The sequence below is a fragment of the Mirounga angustirostris genome, unplaced genomic scaffold (genome assembly GCF_029215605.1).
Source record: "Mirounga angustirostris isolate CCGP_5_RB_7025 unplaced genomic scaffold, mMirAng1.0.hap1 SCAF_4, whole genome shotgun sequence".
NCBI classification, from domain to species: Eukaryota; Metazoa; Chordata; class Mammalia; order Carnivora; family Phocidae; genus Mirounga; species Mirounga angustirostris.
Window position 1 is genome coordinate 171,924,559 of NW_026991712.1, and position 21,630 is coordinate 171,946,188.

General features: G+C 48.5%; 1 long non-coding RNA gene across 3 annotated transcripts; it reads right to left on the reverse strand.

Moving 5' to 3' along the window:
- Positions 1–379: 379 nt before the first annotated feature.
- Positions 380–19,914, reverse strand: LOC123859948 (uncharacterized). Of its 3 annotated transcripts, none has more exons than XR_010411054.1 (4): positions 19,564–19,914; positions 18,308–18,488; positions 13,871–13,981; positions 380–690 (listed from the first exon to the last, which is right to left on the reverse strand). It is a non-coding gene; the product is annotated as an uncharacterized LOC123859948 (long non-coding RNA). The 3 variants fall into 3 exon arrangements; XR_010411053.1 differs by lacking the exon at positions 19,564–19,914 and adding an exon at positions 19,257–19,557; XR_010411055.1 differs by lacking the exon at positions 19,564–19,914 and adding an exon at positions 19,257–19,557 and having other exon boundaries at positions 14,150–18,488.
- Between the last annotated feature and the right edge of the window lie 1,716 nt (positions 19,915–21,630).

Here is a 21,630-nt window from a genome sequence, read left to right on the forward strand (position 1 = left end):
TATGAAGCCCTCGTGTGTTTCAGGCCCCGGGTGGTAAACAGCACGGACACGATCCCTCTCCTAGAGCCTACAGTCTTGAGCTGCAACCCCAGTGCCTGAAGGCTAGGAAGGATTCCCAAGCTATTTCCATGCTGTTCCTCCTGCCTGGACTGATTTCTTACCCCCGCTCACCTGGCCAACTCGAATGTGCATTAGAATCACCTGGGTGCTACACCCAGACCCGCTTTATCCATCTAATTCCCGTTCTCTGGGGAGAGGGGAAATTCACATTTTAACAAGCATCAGGACAATTTTGATACAGGTGGTCCTTAAACCGGAGAAACTGTCCTGGGTTTTCGGCCCCAAAGACAGGGACTGTGATCCTTTGAGCCCGGCAGGAGGTGGGTACCTAGTCTAGGTTTGCTACTGCTGAATGCCTGGAGCAAATGTCACCCCCCCACCCCCTGCCCGGAAAGAGTTACTTGTTCCCTCTTCTGACTTTCGGTAATACTTGACTCACAACTTTTCCCCACTTCCCAGGTTCAGTTGAATGATGGAGGTCAGTCGTAGGAGGTTTGTCTCTCGACATCCTTAGTGTATTAACACATTTCAGTTTGAACAAATTGAATGTATGCATGAAAATACTGTGAAACCTGCAGCTTCTTCCTCTCCCAGACCACAGCAAGTTGCTCAAATATTCTTGTAGGGACTCTGTGAAAGAGACAGTGTCTAGAGTCAGATGAAGTCCTGAAACCCCTAAGCCTGTTTCATTATGGCGGGTGGGGCGCTCTTACCAGTCTCTGCCTTACGGCAAGTGTCACTCAGTCGGTGACGGCTGTTAGCTCTGCCCTGAGCCTTGTACCGTCCCCGTTCACCCCTACAGGCTAGGATGACGTCATATTCAACTCCCTCCGTGACTAGCTTGTTTGTTGAAAAGAAAGAAACACCAGGGGGCTGCCCCCCAGATAGGGACTTAACACCTAAAACAAACTGAAGTGCTTGTCTGGACTCTGAACCGAACTCAATGTTAGTTTTTCATGAAATTATGAACTGAACCAAAGTTCCCTTCCAGCCACCCCCCTCCACCCTGCCTGAAAAGCAACCAAAGTGGTCAACCAGTTCAAAGCAAATCCAAGTCTAAAACGATCAAATGAAACCTCAAAGAAGGCCCCAAACTGGCCCTGGAGCTGAGGAATATTTCCAGGCATCCTATTCTCCCAGGTGTGCCTGAGGGTTTATCGAATTCAGTTTGAATCGGCGAACATTCCCTGCGGTGTCTGTTGTCGGTCACGTACTGGCCTCCCAGCACCAGGATAAGGAGATTGGGGAAAGCCTGGAAGTAGGGCTCTTGAGACCTCCCTGACTACACTCCCATCTTAGCTGTGAGGAAACCAGACGTTCTCCTCCTCGGAACGCCGAGGCAGTGGTGGTCTCCAAGGCTCAGACCCCAAGCCTTAGAAACCCGGTCACAGTCACTCATACCTGGTGTTCCCACTTTCAACCCCATGGGCTCACAGGGATGGGCAGAGAGGGGGTGAGTTGGGATGTTTATGCAGGGGAGGCTCCATGAGCACCTTGTGCTCAAGTCTCATTTTCCAACTGTGAAATGTATGCATAGTTTGCATTCTAAACTCATGTTTGTTTCTATAGCACACACACCAACTTTAAAGATGGGTGGAGATGCATTCTCCTTCCCACCTCCCTCCCCCCCACCCTTCTGACCTCATCTTAACTGCTCTCCCCTTTGCTCTCTACCCCAGCCACACCCATCTCCTTGCTACTCCTTCAACAGGCCAAGCACTCTGAGAGATCTCCCAAATACCATCCTATCTGATAGCGCAAGCTGTTATAGGTCATTCCACCCTCCATTTTATCTCTCTCTATACCACCACCCTCGGTCATATAGTCTACTTATTTATTTGCATCTTGTCTGTCTCCCCACACTAGAACATCAACTCTATGAGAGCAGAGATTTTTGTTTGATTTTGCTCATGGCTATATTTCCAGCTCGTGGAACTGCTCCTGGTACACAATAAAAACTTATGGAATGAGTGAACGAGCCGTGTTTACGCTATGGTTTCCTGTACCCCGGGCATACTCTGGAGGGTCCTGCTTTCCTGGTCTGAGAAGCCAGGTGCTTTGTGTGTGTTATGATTGCCACTTGCCAAGGAGTCAGGTTTTCCAAAGGACAAGATGGCGCCTCCAAAAAGCTTCCCCTAATGACACACTTCCCTCCTCCCACTCTTGATTATGTGGCGTTGCTGGCCGAGAGTCTCAACCCCACTTTCTACAACTGAGGCAGTAGAGAGGTGCTATGCACATGCACTCTGGGGCCAGACTGCCTGGTTTCCACTCTGTCATTTCCTAGCTCAGCATAACTTATTCAGTCTCTCTGGGCTACCATCTCTTATCTATAAAATGGACCTAAAAATTGTACCTATTTGATAAGATCATTGGCAAGTGAATCTATGTTAAGTGCTTGGAATGGTGCCTGGTGTGTGGTAAGTGCTCTGTAGGGACTGTTGATATTGTACCCATGTGTGCATCAGCTTGACCACTGTTCCACATTACATGCCCAACAGCTAGCTGGTTGTTTCCTGAACCAATTATATCTATTCCTCAGGGGGTGTGAGAGGAATAGTTTTCATTGTCCCCATTTTACAATTAAGAAAACAGGGTCAGAGGGGATAAACAGAAGCCGTTCAGCTGGGAAGATGGTGGGGCTGCTATTCGAACCCACAGTTATCTCTTGGCTACACTGTCCACTAAGTGGTATGGGAAAAAGTAGGCTCCTACTCATCCTTCAAAGCACACTCATAAATTCCCCTGCTCCATGGAGCGTCTTTCCACTGTTGCATTGGTCTGGATTCTACACCACTACACATCAAGGTCAAGGTCAGGGTGGTGTTGCAGTTCTCAGTGTGGGCTTCACTGGTAGACTGCCTGATTTCCAACCCCAACTTGGGTGAGTTACTCAAGTACATTCCCTCATCACTACAGCAGGCAATAAAAGAGAACCTAACTCATAAAGTCACTGTGAGGATTAAATGAGATAATATCTGCATTAAGCAATTAATAAGAAGCATTTAATAAATATTAGCTATGATTACTATTCATATCAATGTGTTCTGCCCTGGTATTCTATGAGCTTCCTGGAGCACTGGGAAACTTGTCATATACATCCTTACCTGAGCTAAATATTTCACTTCCCAGCCACGTGATTTCAAGTAAGTTACCTTCTCTGTACCTTCGGTTTCCTCATGCAAAATGATGATAATTACAATACCTACCTCACAGGCTTGTGATGGAGATTATACAGGTTAATAAATGTAAAGCACTTAACACTGTGCCCAGCATATACTACGTGCTCAATACACATTAGTTATTATATATGCTCTACTATGCTTAACTCAGTGCCTGGCCGCATTATATAGGATAATAATAATCAGACTAAGTGAAAGAATAAATAAAATAAATTTCAAACATTGCCTTTTAACTTCCCATTTCCTAAGTTCATATTGTTGTTTCTCTCACTGCACATATTATAGGTGTTCAGTTATTCTTTGGTGATGCCAGTCAACCCAGCTATGGAAAATCCCAACGCAGCTTTGAATTTCAACTCTGTCCCCATTGATGTGAATTAGGTCCTATAAAATCTTGCTAATTGTGACTTAGCCATAATTCTGGCTAAAGTTTAACCTGAATGCTGTGTCCATAGGAGCACCAACATTCCCAGCCTCCCTATAGATAGATCTGGGCTCCCCTGGAAGAATCAAACACAGAAGCTGGAGACACATTTCAGTTCAGCTTTTCTAGGCCCTTGGAATAGAGTTCCAGTGTGTGGGTCCAAGGACTAACATGTTCCTCCTGGCCACAAGCCCCAGTAGATGGACCTTCATTAGAAAAAGGACCCAGGGCGCCTGGGTGGCTCAGTTGGTTAAGCGACTGCCTTCAGCTCAGGTCATGATCCTGGAGTCCCGGGATCAAGTCCCGCATCGGGCTCCCTGCTCGGCAGGGAGTCTGCTTCTCCCTCTGACCCTCCTCCCTCTCATGCTCTCTGTCTCTCATTCTCTCTGTCTCAAATAAATAAATAAAATCTTAAAAAAAAAAAGAAAAAAAAAAGGACCCATCCAGGTACCATTTGAAACAAGGGTACAGTGGAGAAAGGTTCAGAGAGGTTAAGCAGTTTGCCTAGGGTCACACATCCGGTAAGTGGCAGAACCAATAATCAAACCCAAATCTCTTTATCCGTGTTGCCCATACCCTGGCCATCCATCTGCTCATAATGCTGGTCTTGAAGGGTTCTTATGAGTGCTTAAAAAAGATGGCACATAGAGGCACCTGGCTGGCTTGGTCAGTGGAGCATGTGACTCTTGATCTCAGGGTTGTGAGTTTGAGCCCCACGTTGGGCATAGAGATTACTTCAAAAAAAATCAAATCAAAATTTTAAAATGGTAAAGTTTTTAACACAGTGTAGACATTCAAAAACTGTCATCTTCTGCTTCTTCTGCACAAACCCCTCCTCAACTCAATTTCTCCTTTGCCTCGTGATCCTGAGGTTGCATCACAGGCCTTGGTTCAAATTCCACCTCTGTCGCTCACTAGTTTGGGCAAATTGTTCCACCTTATTAAGCCTCAGTTTCTTCTTCTGCCAAGTGTCAGAGGCTTATGTGGAATCAGGGAAGGAAGGGAAAGTTTACACAGATGTGAGAGGCCATTATTCATATCGAAAAGAATTTATTAACATGCTCACAGGATCTACTGGGTTGGCTGTCTTCAACATTACTTCCAGAGAAAACCAGCTGGAAATCTATCACCAACAATACAAGACCTCACAAAAGCGATGAGATACTAAGTTAATATTCTTTAGAAATCAGTGTCTTTCTGTATACAAACCCCTACCATCTTTTAAATTGTAATGGAACAAAACATCTCATTTATTAAAAGTGACCAAAAATATAAAAACATTTAAGAAATAGGAAAGCATCTAAATAACATGTACAAGTTCCATTTGAAAAAAAAAATGGTTATGCTTTTGAGAAACATATATACGTGAGAGAATATATATATTCACAAAAAAACTTTGGAAATGCTTGGACAAATTGAGAGGCATGATCTATTCTTGCATAAGGAGACTCAAAATCATTATGATATTAGGTCTTTCTATATTAATCCAAAATTTAATGCGATACCCATGTATCATCTTTGCATGCCTGTATATCACATGTGCACACCTGTGAATCATCTTTTCATAACCTGTAATTCATCTTTCATCACATATGCATTTTTCTCTGGAAGGACACACAAGAAATTGCTAAGGGTATTTATCCCCCGAGAGGAGAACTGGCTCACAGGGGACAGGGGTGCCCCTTTGTTTACTCTACACTGTTTTGTTTCATAACTGAAAAAGTCTGTGCTTGGGTATGCATAACTTCTCCAAAAATTGGTTTTAAAAAGAAATAAACAGGGGTGCCTGGGTGGCTCAGTCGGTGAAGCATTGGCCTTCGGCTCAGGTCATGATCTTGGAGACCCCAGATGGAGCCCAGCATGGGACTCCCTGCTCAGCGGGAGTCCGCTTCTCCCTCTGCCCCTCCCCCTGCTTGTGCTCTCTCTCTCTCTCTCTCTCAAATAAAAAAATCTTAAAAAGAAGAAAGAAAGAAAGAAAGAAAGAAAGAAAGAAAGAAAGAAAGAAAGAAAGAAAGAAAGAAAGAAGAAAAAATGAATTCTGAGTGCCATTAAACCTAAACTTGTGGCCAGTAGCCTTTCCACTTCCACCACGGGAGCTATGTGACCTCGAGCAGGGCGTGTGTTCTCACCGCCTTGGTTTCTGGTCCGGCCACACAGTGAGGTGGGAGCAGGAGAGCCCAGGTCTCCTTGCTTTCATCTCTTTTCCACTGACTGCATCCAGCTCCTTCCCTCCAAGGACTGGTCTTGAGGATGGTGACCCAGCCTCTGATCCTGGCTCGTTCTCTCTCTCTCTCTCTCTCTCTCTCTCTCTCTCTCTCTCTCTCTCTCACACACACACACACACACACACAGTATTAAAACCATTTGGGTAAAATGCACATCTGCTTCCCTGGGAGCAGAAACCCTACCCACAGCCCCTTCCTGCCCTGCTCGCCTGGAGACTGTCTCGTCTTGGGAAAGTTACAGGTTTCATTTTGTCACTTGGAAGCTGCAGCAGCCAGGAAGGGAACCCGAGTTGACATGGAGCCAGGGCCTTAATTGGATTGGATCCCTGTGGAGGCCATTAGCCTCTTGCTGCAGCTTGGCAGGGAGGAAATATTTCCCCCCTCACCCCAGTCCCCACTTGCACACGGCCCAGCCGAGATCTTCAATGGCCTACCACCCAAATAAGGTCCTGTATTAAGTTTCCAATTATTATGACTCTCCCTTCCGTTTGAGCAAGTTTTTACTGTTTCCAGGCACTAGCAAACACTGCAAGTATTGTGAGTAGTCTCATTTGATCTCTTTATTCACCCATGCCATAAATTTTTATTGCGAGCCTACTGTGTGTCAGGCACTGTTCCAGGCCCAGGTCAGACAGCATCTTGGCTTTCACGAAGATTACATTTTATCTGGGGAGACAGACCATAAACCAATACCCAGGACAATTTGCCTATGTCCAGAGGTAATAAGAGCTACTGTGAAGAACAAAGCAGAGTCAGGGGATGGGGAGGGGTGCTGGAGGCAGGGAGTAGGAACAGCCTCTCTGATAAAGTGACATTGGAGTAAAGACCTGAAGGAAGTAGGACAATATCCAGGCAAACAGCGCTCTAGGTAGAGAGAAGAGCAAGTACAAAGGCACTGAGGCAGGAATTTCCTCAGCGTGTTGGAGAAATGGTAAAGAGGCAGCTGAGAAATCAAAGCTCCAGACAGTTTGGTGACCTGTTTGCTGACACTTCCTGCCACCAGTTCAGTGGCTCTTACCCACGCCTCTGCCTAGTGAACATTCAAAAGTAGCAGAGGGTTTAGAAAAGCTTATTTAGCTGGATAACAGAAATCATCCCAGGATGATAAATGACCCATGCACAAAACAAAACTAACAACAACAACAACAACAACAAAAACCCCAGACATTTATGAGGATATCTATGGCTACAGTATCCATAAAAACAAAAGAATAATATATATATATATTTAAAACCACTAATCATTAGAAAAGAGAAGTAGTATTTGTTGGCTGAATACTGTGGTTGTAACACTATACATTGAACTTTCAATATGAGGAAAGTATGACTCAGGGAGGACATGTGACTTGCTTAAGCCCACATAGCCAGGGGTTTAAAGTCAGGTCCGATTATATGTCTGTCTCTACTGTGGCTCATGAGCATTGTGGGAGCAAGTCCACATCTGTCCTCTCTACCCTGGCACAAAGCACAGGGCCTGGCCCGGAGTCAAGGTGGGAAAAAAGTGTTAATTAAATGGTTGATGATCTCTATCTTCACAGCCTATTCTAATACACCCCTTTGCTTCCCTGCTAAAATGTGATCCATCTAATCATGGAAATATTCTGCAACTGTTGAGCACCTGGGTGGCTCAGTTGGTTAAGTGCCTGCCTTCAGCTCATGTCATGATCCTGGAGTCCTGGGATCGAGTCCCGCATCGGGCTCCCTGCTCGGCGGGGAGTCTGCTTCTCCCTCTGACCCTACCCCCTCTTGTGCTCTCTCTCTCAAATAAATAAAAAATAAAATCTTTAAAAAAAAATCTTTAAAAAAATATATTCTGCACTGTTAAAAATGATTGTTTGCTTATATAAGACATAGTTCATCTGTATAATGGAATAATATGCAGTCATTAAAAATGAGGTTGAGGGTTGCCATTCCTTTAGCCCACACCCTACTCCTACTTCACCCCGGCTCCAACTTCCTCGTCAACCCTAACATAGCAGCCTGGAGGCTCAGAAATAATAGTGATCATCATCATCATCATCACCACCATTATTATTGTTATTAGATCTTACACTATTTTTAGGGGTTTACAGGACCCTTAATATCTGCCTGATTGGATTGTGAACACAATCTCATTTAATACCTACAATCTCATTTAAAATACCTATGATACCTACAACCTGAGTTGAGTATTATTTTTTTTTAAAGGTGGTATTTCTTTTTTTTTTTTAAAGATTTTATTTATTTATTTGACAGAGAGAGAGAGAGCACAAGTAGGCAGAGTGGTAGACAGACGGAGAAGGAGAAGCAGGCTCCCTGCTGAGCAGGGAGCCCGATGCGGGGCTCGATCCCAGCACCCTGGGATCATGACCTGAGCCGAAGGCAGACGCTTAACGACTGAGCCACCCAGGCGCCCCTAAAGGTGGTATTTCTAAGTAATCTCTGCACAAAATGTGGGGCTTGAACTCACAGCCCTGAGGTCAAGAGTCACACACTCTACTGACTGAGCCCGCCAGGCGCCCCTGAGTTGAGTATTATTATTGCTCCCCATTTTGCAGAGGACAAACTGAGGCTTAGAGAGGTTAAATCAGTTGCCTAAGTCAAACAGCTGGTAAATGAGCAGCGGAGCTGGGATTGGACCCAAGGCTATTCTGACTGCAGGTGGTACCCTGTGCTACACTGTTCTTCCCCTCCCCCACCCCCACAGCCATTCTGTGGGCAGTACCCTGTGTTCAACAGTGTTCGGCTAGATGCCTGCTCTGCTCTGTGACCTCTGACCTAAGACTACGAAGGCGATCTTGCAACATAGACAAATAGCTAGTGGCCCTGACTCAGAGGAGCTGCTCATTTCCTTCTGCCTAAAGGTGCAGAGACAGTCAAGCCGTTGCTCCAGGAGAACTCTGGGGCTGGATAGTCTCCTTCCCAGCTGTTTCCTTGCTACATAAGAGCAAAAATGGACAATTGTCTCCAGCCATAAGGTTTGATTCGAATAAGGACATTTCTTCTCCATCCTTGGGCATTCATAGTTCATTTATTCGGTACTTTGAGGCCTGAACAATCAGTCCTTTAGATCACAGCTAGGTAGCAGAGGGGGCATTAAACTATTTGAAATTCAAGCAGGCAACAGTATTTTTTCAAAGCTGAGAAGTGTCCTTCACGCTTCAAAAGAATAAATGAGTTCCCCAGCTCTGAGCTGTGCTGAATGTCAGCAGCCAGAGGAGACCCTGCAAACAGGGGAAAAGGAAAAGCCTGGAGTTGATGTTTTCCCAGCTGCATCCCATGCCCTGGGGGTCCACCTCCCTCAGTTGTTGGCCTGGTGATACCTGGAGGCCCACAGAGCTAATGCAATGTCCATGTTTAGACCAGGACCGCCTAGTCTTTGTGTAACCCCTAGGGGACAGTCCCTGACAGAAGGACAATAGCCTTGTCTGAGCTGTTCACAGACATGGCCAGGGCCCTGGGGGATGAGCCCAGTACTATTTTCTTCTGTCATTTGGTTCACCTCTTCGTTTTCAGGTGAGGCTCCAGAAGGAGTCCTTTCTTCCCCTGCCGGTCTCTTTAGCTGCTGGATACACCCTGCCAAGGCAAGGATCTGAGTCCCTGGATTCACCCAGTGGGGCTCCTCAGGGGGTGAGCATGTCCAAGCCCCACAGAATGCTGATCTAGTATGCTAAGCAAGGCCCATCCCCATCCCTCACCAGGGGAGGATGACAAGGACAAGGAAGGTAAAAGGGGGCGGGGCACCTCTTCCTGCTGATCAGAAATAAACACTACAAGAAGGGTGCCTGGGTGGCTCAGTCAGTTAAGTGTCCAGCTCTTGATTTCAGCTCAGGTCATGATCTCAGGGTCATGGGATCAAGCCCTGGGTTGGGCTCCATCCTCAGTGAGGAGTCTGCTCCAGATTCTCTTTCTCCCTCTGACTCTCCCCCCACTTGTGCTCTCTCTCTGAATAAATAAATAAATAAAATCTTAAAAAAAAAGACTACAAGAGTCAACAAGAACAGGATATTTATGTAACCTTAAAGTGTCCCTACAGATTGCTTACTACTTGCAAGGATGAAAACTATAACATTCAGAAACCAGACCGCCTCTTAACTGGTGATCAAAATAAACATCACCCTCTCCAGGCAGAAAGACATCGGGGGCTTCTGGAACTGATGCGCACAGTATCAGTTGCATAAATATTCCAGCTGAGAATGTATAACCTGAGGAAATAACAGACTCACCCAAATCAAGCAACATTCTACAAAAATACCTGGTCCATGTGCTTCTAAATATCAATGTCATGAAAGGCAAGTTGGAAAGTCTGCCTGATTCCTCCTGCATGATTCCTCCCCTGCAGGGACTTCTGTCAAGTATCCCACCTCCCGTTGTCTCAAGTGGGGCTGGAAATCAGTGGAACCAGAAACCACCTTTTCTGTTTCCTGCTTGTCAAAGCGTTTGGGAATGCTCTCCACTCAGTCTATGGTCCAGATGACTATTGTCTTTCCCAAAGAGGCAATGTGTGTGGTGGTTAAGGACCCCAATGTTAAATTCAGACTGCCTGGGTCAGGTGCCATTAACAAGTGACCGGCCCGTGACCTGCGGTAAGTCTCTTCACCTCCATAAGCCTCAGTTTCCCCCTCTGTAAGGAGGGGACAAGACCTTACCCATAGGCTCCTTGAAACTGGTGAATGGGATACATCAGGTGAAGAGCTGGCCGATGCTAAATGCTCAACAAATGTTCATTGTTATTCCTGTCATTAACCACAGGCCCCGTCCTCCAAGAGTTTGCTGGCTGGCCAAGAAAACCACAGATTTAAAAAGGAATATCAAAGAAGGGGACGTACTCATAATTTGCACACCCTGTGAAAGTAAAGGTGGTGGCATCCCTCTTAGTCTCGGATGGAGAAGAGTCAACAGGTTTTCCAGAAGCAAGGATATTTAGCACAGATATAAAGTGAGCATCTGCTATGTGTTGGGCCCTGTGCTAGGCCTCATGAACACCACCAAAATAGAACACAAGTTCTCACTGAACTTCTATGCTGGTGGAGTGACAGTCAGGTTCTATTGTTAGCAAACAAATAAATACATAACGCATCAGGAGGGGATGTGCCGTGATGAAAAAAGAAAACGGGTTAAGAGGATAGAAGGTTTACCCATCTGTGAAATGGGGATACTACAGGGATCTAACTCACACCCTCCACACAAGGATTAAGTGAAAATCATGTAGAGAGTACATGTAGCTCAGTGTTTGACACAGAGCGTTCAATACTTTACATGCTTTGCAAATGCTCCAGAAATGGTTACTGGTGTGAATGGATCATGTCATTCCTTTAACAAGAATTTTTTGATAATTTTTTAATATGTACCAGGCCCTGAGTGACTGTCAGGATGACATGACCCAACCACGGTGTGCAAGAAGCTCAACACAGTCTATCGGGGGAGACAGATCAACGGGCGATTCTAAATATCGCCTGATAAGGACCAAGAGTTATTGAGTGCTTACCTTGTACCAGGCACTATTTTGAGCATTTTATCTTTATTAAGTCATGTCATCTTTTACAACTCTGCACTAAGCACTGTTTTACAAACAAGAAAACTGAGGATCGGTGAGTTAGGTAATTAGCCCTCACTAGGGAATCCCGGTGTGTCATGGGAGCCCTGCGGAGGGCCCCTAACAGGACTGATCAGGGAAGGCTTCTTGGAGGAGGGCCCATTTAAGATCAGGTTTGCGTAATGAGTCGATATTAGCTGGGCGAATTAGATGGGGGAGGGGGACTGTTCAGGTACAGGGAACAGCTTGTGCTTGGGCCTGAGGTGAGAGAAGGAAGTTTCTTCTGCTTCCCAGCTGAGCGTCGGTGATGAGGGAGTGGAGAGGATGAACTGGACAGAAGGGGGGCTGGTCACGGAGGACCCCATGCTTTCCTAAGAGACGTGGCCTTCCTCTTCGGTGTGGAGGTGCAGTGAGGAGCCAGTGAGGAGCAGCTGCCTGCCCTGGTAGGGGTCCTCCAGGGAGAGGGGCACCCCCACAGTTTTGCTCCCTGAGTGGCCAGGTGCCCACTTTGGGAGAAACAGCCACTTGGCTGGGAGACTCCCAGTTGGACCCAGGGTCTCTGCAAAGGGGTGTCTCTTCAAGAGCCAGAACCAGAGAATGAGGGGGAAGCCCATAGCCGAGTCCCCAGGATGGCAACTGTGGGACCCAATGGAAATTTGGGGCTTGGGTCTGGTTGATATTCTTGACTAAAAGTGAAACAAAACAAAACTTTTTTGAGGGGCCCCTGCTGGCTCGGTTGGTACAGCATGTGATTCTTGATCTCAGCGTTGTTTGAGCCCCATGTTGGGTGTGGAGATTACTTTAAAAAAAAGAAAATCTAAACAAAACTAAACACACTTCTTGGAAGGGTTATGCACACATATGGTAAGATAAATAAATAATAATTCAAGCAGTCCCATGGACACTACAGCCCAGAGCCCCCCTCCCCCATTTCCCCTCCCACCAGCCCCGTGCTTGACCATTTTTCTAGGTTGCCTTCCAAAGACATTCTATGAATATATGCATAGGTTTATGTAGACATAGCCCACGGAGGAATTTTAATAATGAATTTTAATGTTCTCCTTTGTGAGGGCGGGGAGTCCATTAAAAAGTAAAATATGTTCGTTGTAGAGAACACTGGGGGGAAAAAAACACAAAAAGTAGAAAAGCAGAACAAAGGCTGAGTGGCAAAGGCAATTGCTGCCCACATTTTCAACCCAGGATTTCTGCTTTAATAAGAAAAACAAATAACACTTGAATGGCATGGTAAAGAGGCGTTTGGCATTCTTCACCGTGTTCCATCTGCCCCCTCCCAATGGCAGGATATTTGAAATACTGCGGGTTGTTATTACTTCAAGTGAGCAAACAGCGATTTGGGGAGCTAGTCCTAGAAAGCAAGATCTCTGGGCTCTAGGGCCCCTTTCCACATCTGTTCCCCCAGCTTCTCCCCATCTCTCAGACCTTGGGAGGAAGCCACCTCCCTGCCCACTAGAGACAAAACCTGGCTTCCCGCCTTTGTCTGCCAGATGCAGGTTCCCCTAACAGAGGCCACCACCAGCTGCAGTGACTCATGCATTGACGCCCTGGCCCGATGGGGCTCCTCTCTCTCCTCCTGCTGCAGGGCTGGGGACCTGGTGAGGAAGGTACCGGGCAGGTTGAAAGCCCTGGTGTTGGGGTCAGAGGGCCCTTTGGCAGCTGTGGGACTTTAGCTTTCTGTATCTCATTGCCTTGAATGCCGGAGAAGTGCGTGCACATAGCAAGTGCTCGGGAGTGCTAGCTGTTAACGTTCTGGTGCTCTTGGTTGGGGAGGAAGTAGAGAGGAACCAGTTGTGTGCCGAGGGCCATGTCTCCACACTGCCCATTCCCAGGCTACTCTGCCCGTAAGCCCCAGCTTCCCAGAAGCACACAGATCTTTGCTCATGCTGTACCCTCTGACCCTCCTCGCAGGCTTTCCCGGCCGAGGAAATCTTTCTCATAGTCCAGGATTCAGAGGCGAAGCCTCCAGGGATCTTCCTACAAATACACCTCCACCCTCAGTCCAAATAAACCTCTTCCTCCTCTGGATCCGGCACCAACGGACACTGGATGAACACACTGTATTCAAATTATTTGTGTAACCCAGGGGTCCTCCCCAGATCCTCCAGTTGACAAGGGTCACTAGTTCTTTAAAGTTGCATCCACAACCCCTTTATCCCTTCCCAACAGAACCCTCTGGCCAGCCCCCTTATTCAGGGAAAGCCTACCCCCATATCAGTTCCAAGCCTGTAGACAGAGAAGGCAAAGCCAGCCAGCTCGGGAGCATTGTTTTGGTGCCGTTATTGGTCCAGGGATGACCACATGACATGGCTTGCCCAGTCAGACTGAAGGGAAGGCCCTAGATGTCTGGTTTAGGGGCATAGCCTCTTCCTCTTGCTGGGAAAGAGTAAGGATGTTTGACGGTCTAGGTGTTGCTGGCAGCCATCTTGCCACCAAGAGGGGAGCTGACCTTAGACTGGATCCAATGCACAGAGCAGGATGAAGAAAGCTCCTGGGTCCTTATGCCATCGTCAAACCATTGAATCAATCAATCCTGAGGCCAGGAATGCATCAGGACTTCCTGTTGGTGAAATAATAAATTACCTTAATGTTTAAGCCTATTGAGTCAGGTGTCCACATCACTGACCACAGCATGAGAGCTCACATTTAACTTTTCGAGCACTTCCCACGCGCCAGGCACTGTTCTGAGAGCTTTACATACATAAATTCACTTAACATTCACAACTACCTTCATGGGTTGATGTGATCCATGAAGTAGGTCATAGCACATTTTCTGGAGTGAGACCTCCTGGGTTTTCACAGCTCTGCTACCTATTGTGGAAACGTAGTCAGCTGCTTCCCCTGCCTCAGTGTCCTCACCTGCAAAGAGTACCTACTCCACAGGGTTGTAGCAAGGGTTAAAATAGGATAATCCACATAAAGTCCTTACACCTTAGCCTTTATGTTATTATTCTCATTTTGCAGATGAAACCAAGGCCCAGAGAGTCTAGGACAGGACCCACATTTACACGGGCAGTACGTGAGTCAAGCCTGCACAATCTAGTTCTGCAGTCTGCAGTCTTGACCACCTGATTCAAAGCCCTAGTGCCCACCTAGGGAGAAAGCCAGGAGATGGGCAGGTTACAGGCAGCCCATCTCATTGGCCTCCCAGGACCGCATCCACTGAATTGGCGCTCTCCAGACCTGTCTAGGGCCCCATGTGTGCTGTCCACACCCCCACTCCCAGTCCTGGAACACCTCTGCCCCTAAGTGGTGGGAAGGCCCGGGTGTGGCACGTGGTCAGTCCGGAGGGATTAGTGGCGACGCAGTCACTGCTAAACAGTTGAGTCTGATTATTAAATATCCTTCATCTTAAAAATCCAGCAAACATTTCCACCCTGGGAACAATGGGACTCTGGACAGGTTGCCTCTTTCTTCAGGCTCCATTTCGCTGCTCCTGTCCTCTTCTCCCATTTATGGTCACAAGTCTTCCCTGTTTCCTTGCCCGAGGCCTTCCCTGGAGGCTGTGGCCAGGGAGAGGGCAGTGCCCTTCACACCCGAGGTGGCCACCAGTGTATTTGGCCATGCAAAGACCCTCCTCTTCCCGGAGGGATGCTGTGACTGGGTTTCAATGTAGCATCCCTTCCCCTGCCAAGTCTGTGAGCATCTTGAGGCTCTGGGTTTGGTGGATTCAGGCCTCTGGCTCTGGGGACCCAGCCTTATTCCAGTGAGTGTCCAAGGAAAGAAGACAAAGTTAACGCACGCTGAGCCCTTCCTGACTCCGCGGCTCCCCCCACCTCCCCGTGAGTCAGTACCAAAGCCAGACCTCTGAGCCTTTCCTGTTCCCTTCCCAGGAAGAAGAGCAGGATGGGAGCTGCGCCCAAGCCATTTTTGGACTTGGCCGAGTGGCAGGTGTTGGCAGGCTGTCCCCAGGGGCTAGGCGCATTGCTCAGCTCCCCACATCCCACAGCCAACCCCCTCCTCCCACCCTGAAGATGGGAGAATCCCATCCCAGGAGATGAGTAATGGATGCCCACGGATGGGTGGGTTCACTGTGCACCCCCACTCCTGAACAGAGGGGACAGGGTCAGAGAAGTTCAGAAGATAAACCTGGAACCAGAGGACCTGGGTTCAAATCCCCTAGCACATTCACTCTCTGCCTCAGCTGCCCCATCTGTTAAAAAAAAAAAAATGGGGGGCGCCTGGGTGGCTCAGTTGGTTGGGCGACTGCCTTCAGCTCAGGTCATGATCCTGGAGTCCCGGGACTGAGTCCCGCATCTGGCTCCCTGCTCGGCAGGGAGTCTGCTTCTCCCTCTGACCCTCCTCCCTCTCATGCTGTCTCTCATTCTCTCTCTCGCAAATAAATTAAAAAAAAAAAAAATGGTGATACTAATAGTCCCTCCCTCCAAGATGGCGAGGAATAAATGCATTCACATCTGTAAAGCACTCAGAAGAGTGCCTGGCACATAAAAAGCACTAAGTTGGCGGCTGGCTGGCTCAGTGGGTAGAGAATGCGACTCTTGATCTCGGGGTCTTGAGTTCAAGCCCCATGTTGGGTGTGGAGTCTACTTAAAAAAAAAATAAAAATAAATGCAAAAAAAGGCACTAAGTTGGTGTTTGTTTAATGAAAAACATAAATTTGGTAAATATTTAGTGAGGGCCAGATCCAGGCCAGGTTCTGAGAATACACCGATGAGCAAAAACAAGGACAGACTGATTTGGTAGAGTGGAGTGGAGCCCGGGAATCTGTTAGCACATGGCATTCACAGTCAAGTCTAAACTTCACCGAACTAGTGGTGAAACTGAGGCACGGGAAGGGACAGGCTGTGGCCAAGGTCTTGCAGCTGGAGAATAACAATAGCAAGCGCTAAAGCTTACGGAGCACTTTTAACGTGGCAGACACATTGTTGTTTTATTAGCATTTTGTCCTCGTCCCCAGGTTATAAGTGAGGAACTGAGCACAGAGAGGTTAAGTAACTTGCTCAGGGTCACACTGCTAGGAAATGGTAGAGCCAAGACTGAAACTTAGGCAGCCTGGCTGAGCAAACAGCCAAATAAAACTAATGATTAACTGTTGTCTATTAGGTGCCCACAAAGGTACTGCAAAATACAGCAACTTCTTTCATCCCTATACCACCTGATAAAGTAGGCACAGTTACTGTCCCCATTTCACAGATGAAGGAACTGAGGCCCAGGGAGACTATGCGATTTACCCAAGTTCTCACAACGAGGCTGTGGCACAGCTGGGGTTTCTAGAAACTAGGCTAATCCTGCCTCCCCAGACCTCTTAATTCCCAGCAGCTTTCCCTGGCCTGGCTGGAGCCTGTCCCGTCACCCTCCATCCCTTCTGGGCCCAGGGAAGTGCGTGCAGAGAATGCAGAAGCCACTGAACCACAGTCTGGACAAATGAGCATTATGAGCAGAGTCCTTCTGCCAAGCAGAGAGAGCCCTAGAATGTAGCCAGAGCCAAGTGGATACTGTTCTGGCCCAGCCACGGCCCCAGTCCCTGCAGCGCGACCCCAAGATTCAGGATTCTCTGAGAGGACTGGACTCCGCCAGGCTCAGAACACACCAGTGGTAACAGCAGTGCTCAGCTCTGCTGGATCGTCCACACACATTATGTGAGGGTTGGACTTCACAACAACCTCATGAAGAAGGTTCTAGTATGTCCATTTTCCATGCGGCAGGACAGTTGAGTGTGAAGAGCATTGACTGGGGCTGGAGTTCCAAACCCCCGCTCAGCCACTTCCGGGCCATGGCCTCGGGCAACACTTAACCTCTCTGGGCCTCAGCTCTCCTGTCACTAGAATGAGGACAATAATAGAACCTACGCCTCACAGGGCGGATAAGAAAACTGGAAGTGCTAGGACATGGAAAGCACTTAGAACAATGCCCAGCACACAAATAAGCACCATGTGTTTGCTATTTTAAGGAAACCGAGGCTCAAGGAAGTTCTGTGACTCAGCCCACATCACTCAAGAGCCATGTAGAAGAATCGGGGCTTGAACTCAAGTCTGTTTGCCTCCAAAACAGGCCTCTCGTCAGATATGAGGGGCAGAGTCGCCTGATGGATGAGTAGGGTATTTAGGCTGAGGGGAGATAAACATTTTAGGTTGAAGGAACAGCATTTGCCCCGAGGTGGAAATGGGCCGCAGAGCTGCCTAGTCGTAGCACCAACCCCAGCCAGACCCACCCAGTCCGAAGGCAAGTCAGATCAGTCCAGAAGCATTTCTTGAGCACTTACTCTGTGCCAGGCCAGGCACACTGGGTACTAAGAAAAGAACAAGATACCATAGGTCTTGCCCTCAAAAAGCTCAATAATTTGGCAGAAGAGATGGATATACAAAAAAGCAAATCACTAGGAACCAGTCTAATAATGCTTCCGGAGTGCACAGGAGCAAAGAGCAAATTCTCCCTGGGGAGGTGTTGGGGAAGGCTCTGTGAGGGAACTGGCATTTGAACTGGACTTTTAAGAGCTGAGCAAGGACAGGGGCGCCTGGGTGGTTCAGTCGGTTAAGTATCTGCCTTCAGTTCAGGTCATGATCCTAGGGTCCCGGGATCGAGCCCCGCGTCAGGCTCCCTGCTCAGTGGGAAGTCTGCTTCTCTCTCTGCCTCCCCCGACTTGTGCTCATGCTCTCTCTCTCTGTCAAATAAGTAAATAAAATCTTTTAAAAAAGAGAGAGAGAGAGCTGAGCAAGTATGAAAGGGGGAAAGTAAGTCCACCCCAAGTAGAGTGCCCAGCAGAAGTCACCAAGTACATGGGGTGTTCAAGGGAATAGCGAGTCCAGAGCAAGGCAGATGGGACTGCAAAACTGGCTTGAGGCCGCTGTATTGGTCATAAGTCCTGGGTTGCAAGAGACAGAAAACACAATTCCAAGAGGCTTAAATGAAAAGGAAATGTACTGACTCAAGAAACAAACAAAAAATAATTCAGCTTATCTGCTTCAGGTACAGCTGGATCTAGGGGTTCAAATGATGCCACCAGGACTTGGTCTCCCATCTTTCTGCTTCCTTTGTTGGCTTCACTGTGGAGCAGGTTCTTTCCAAATGAAGGAGGCTCCAGGCTGACACCCTCCCAGTTCCAAGCCCTGTGGAAGTAAAGATTCATTTGTCCAAATGTTTAAACACAGATTCTGAAATTGCATCTCCCTGGAGTTGTTTGGGTCACATGCCTATGCCTGAACCAGTCACTGTGTGGAAGTGGGGGAGATGGCCAAATTGGGGTCACATGCCTATCCCTAGGTGTGAGCCCCACCCAAACCACAGGGACTGAGAGTGGGGGAAAGATGGTTTCCTGGGAATAAAAGGATTTGGAGATCAGAAGAAGGAATAGATATTGAGTGGGCATAGATGGTGGTGTGGACCCCGAGGCCATGGTCCTTTGGGCAGTGGGCAGCTGGTGAGGACTTTAATTCACTGAGCAGCTTAGATTAGATTTGTGCCTTGGGAATGGAGAAGGGGGAGCGGATGGGGGCAGATATATTTGTAGGAAGATGCAAGTCCTTTTGAGAGATCATGGAAGCCTGGGCAGAAGGCATGGAGAAGAGGGGGGATGTGAAAGATGCCTGGATGGGATGCCCCAGTTGTTACTGGAAGGGCTTTTCAAGGACCGGGACCACGTCACCCTCTTGCTATGGGCCTGCAGATGCCAGCGAGAGCGTGGGCTGAGGGCCCAGTCTCCCATCCTCCCCAGAACCCCATGACTAACTCTTTCCCTCCATCTGCTCCCACACTTATTCACCCCCCCACCCCCACTCCAGCCCCGGGCCCCAGAGAACCTGATCTCCTGCAGCCCCAGTTGTGGGGTGGTGACCTTGACATCAGGTGGTCATGAGGGGGTGGCTCAGCACATTTACCTCTCTCAGCCTTAGCAATCCCTTAGTTTCTGATCTCCCATTCCATGCCCCTGGGGCCTGGGACAGCACCTCGCGGGCTACAGGCAGGCCAGCTCCTCTCTCTGGTGAAAGGAGCCATTGTGAGATCAGCCTGAGAGCTGGCAGGCACTGGGCTGGCCCACGTGGCTCTCCCAGAGGCCCTTGTCCAACCATTCCTGCTTCTGGCCACTTGGGCCTTTCCAGAGAGCAGGGAGGAGGCCGAAGGGGGCTTGGGCTGCTATAGGGGACTTCTGGGCCTGCAGCAGCTAGGCTCCGAGTATATGCTCACCATCTGCCTGGGGTCTGAGGGAGGAGCCTGGAGGGCAGGGTTGGCTGCTGGAACCTTCAGAAACTTGGAACAGGAGGGCCTTGCCAGCTGGACCCCAGCGGATCTGGGGCCGTCGCCAAACTGAAAGCCGTGGTGTGCCAGACAAGGCCAGAACCCTGTTGCCCAGCAGCCCAGCCAAACTTGAAGAGCCGCGAAGGGAGAGGCAGGGCACTGAGGCCATCTAGGAAAGGTTATGAGGCTTGGGGGTGGGTGGTGAGAAAGGGAAGAGCTTAGACTGCACAGCGTCAGCACAGAGCGCTGGAGACCTTCCAGACTGAGCCTGCGGTGTTGTGTCACGATACTTAGCTACTATTTATTGAGTACTTACTAAGTATTGGGCACTGTGCCAGAAACTTTATATACATTATCTCATTTATCCCCATACCAACCACATAAGGCCGATATTATCTATCCATAGGGATGTCTTGTACCATTGTCCAGGTTGTTCACTGCACAGGAGTCCCTGTCCAGGGAAATGTGTGAAAGGCAAAATTCCCCCAGTGCTCTACTCACCAACAGTACCCTGCAGGCTCTGAGGAGATGAAATGACTTGTCCAAGTCCCCAAAACTAACACATCACAGATAGAGACTTCAAACTCAGGTCTGTCTGACTCCAAAGCCTCTCACTTAACCACTTACACTCTGTTCAGGCCTGTTCACTTGTACTCCTCTCTACCTTCCTCTTTCCTTAAGAGCCCAGGCTGGGAAGCAGGCCACGGGCTCGCAGTCCTGGCTCTACCTCTCCTTCACGTTTCCTCTCCACGCCTCACCCTCCTCATCTGTAAGGTGGGTATGCCAATTAGAGCTCTTCAGGAGGAAGCAACAGAAACCAACTTTGGCTTACTTAAACTATCTCAACAACGAAAACGAATGCCCTGCAAGGATCTGGGGCTGCCCATAAGATGGAAGGAGGAGGTAAACCAGGCCTGGGAAAGGCCAGAAACCATAGCCCCTCAGAGATCCAGCAGCGGGGACCAAGGAACGGCACCTTTAGGTTAGTTCCCAAAATAATAAACCAAGCCCTGTTATCAGAAGAGGGAATGGTTGTAGCAGCCCCACATAGCTCATGCCCACAGCAGGGAGGAGGGCGGCCAGCTGGTAGGGATGACCCGAAGCAAGTGGACCCTGGGAGGGAAAAGCTCCTCGCAGGCTGCAAAGTAGCGTACGATGCATGGGAGTATCTCTCGGTGCCCCCCGCAGCCAGGGTGGGGCTCCAGGGTCCGCCGTGTTGGCTTCTCATCCCCGCTCTGCCACTGACTGGCCATATGTCCTTGGGCAAGTCGCTTTTCCTTCTGGAGCACGCTTTCTTCATCCATAGAAGGAAAGGGATCATATTTAGGGCCTTTAGCAACCCATCCCAGAGGAATTTGGGATGTTAAAAGATGTTCCTGGGAGCAATTGCTCAACCTGAAAGAATGAATCACGAATGGTGGAATTTCAGGCATCCATGAAGATGGTATTGGGTGGGGTTTTGTGAGTCACACCCAGTGGAAAAACACCCACTTCACCTGGGAGACTGAGCAGGGAGAGGGGCAGCTCAGGCTCAGTGCCCCCACCTCATGCCTCTGGAACCTTGGGCATGAGAGGGCTGCGGGGCCCCTCACTCGGGGGCAAGAGGTTGGTCAGCCCTCGTGTCACAGAGCCTTTGTTGAAGGGACACACAGATTTGTGACGGCAGATGGAGGACATCAATTGTGCAAGGACAGCAATTCTCCTCTCCAGGCCTCAGTTTCCACCTCTGTCAAGTAGGGATAAGTTCACTGTTATAACAACCTCCTGGGGCCCTTCTGAGGATCAAATGGAACAATACATAGGAGAGAAAACCTAAGGAACCATAGGGCCCCGGTGTTGAATAAGGACTGGCATGGAAGCTTCCCGGGGCCCGGTCTGTGTCTGCCTTGTTCCCTGCTGTGTTCTCAGTGCAGCAGGGGACCCAAGATTTTTGGTTGAATATTAGTAGCTCACAGGTCGTATGTATTTATGTTGCAAGCACCGTTCTAAGAATTTTCCGCGTGTGTACTTTTTTAA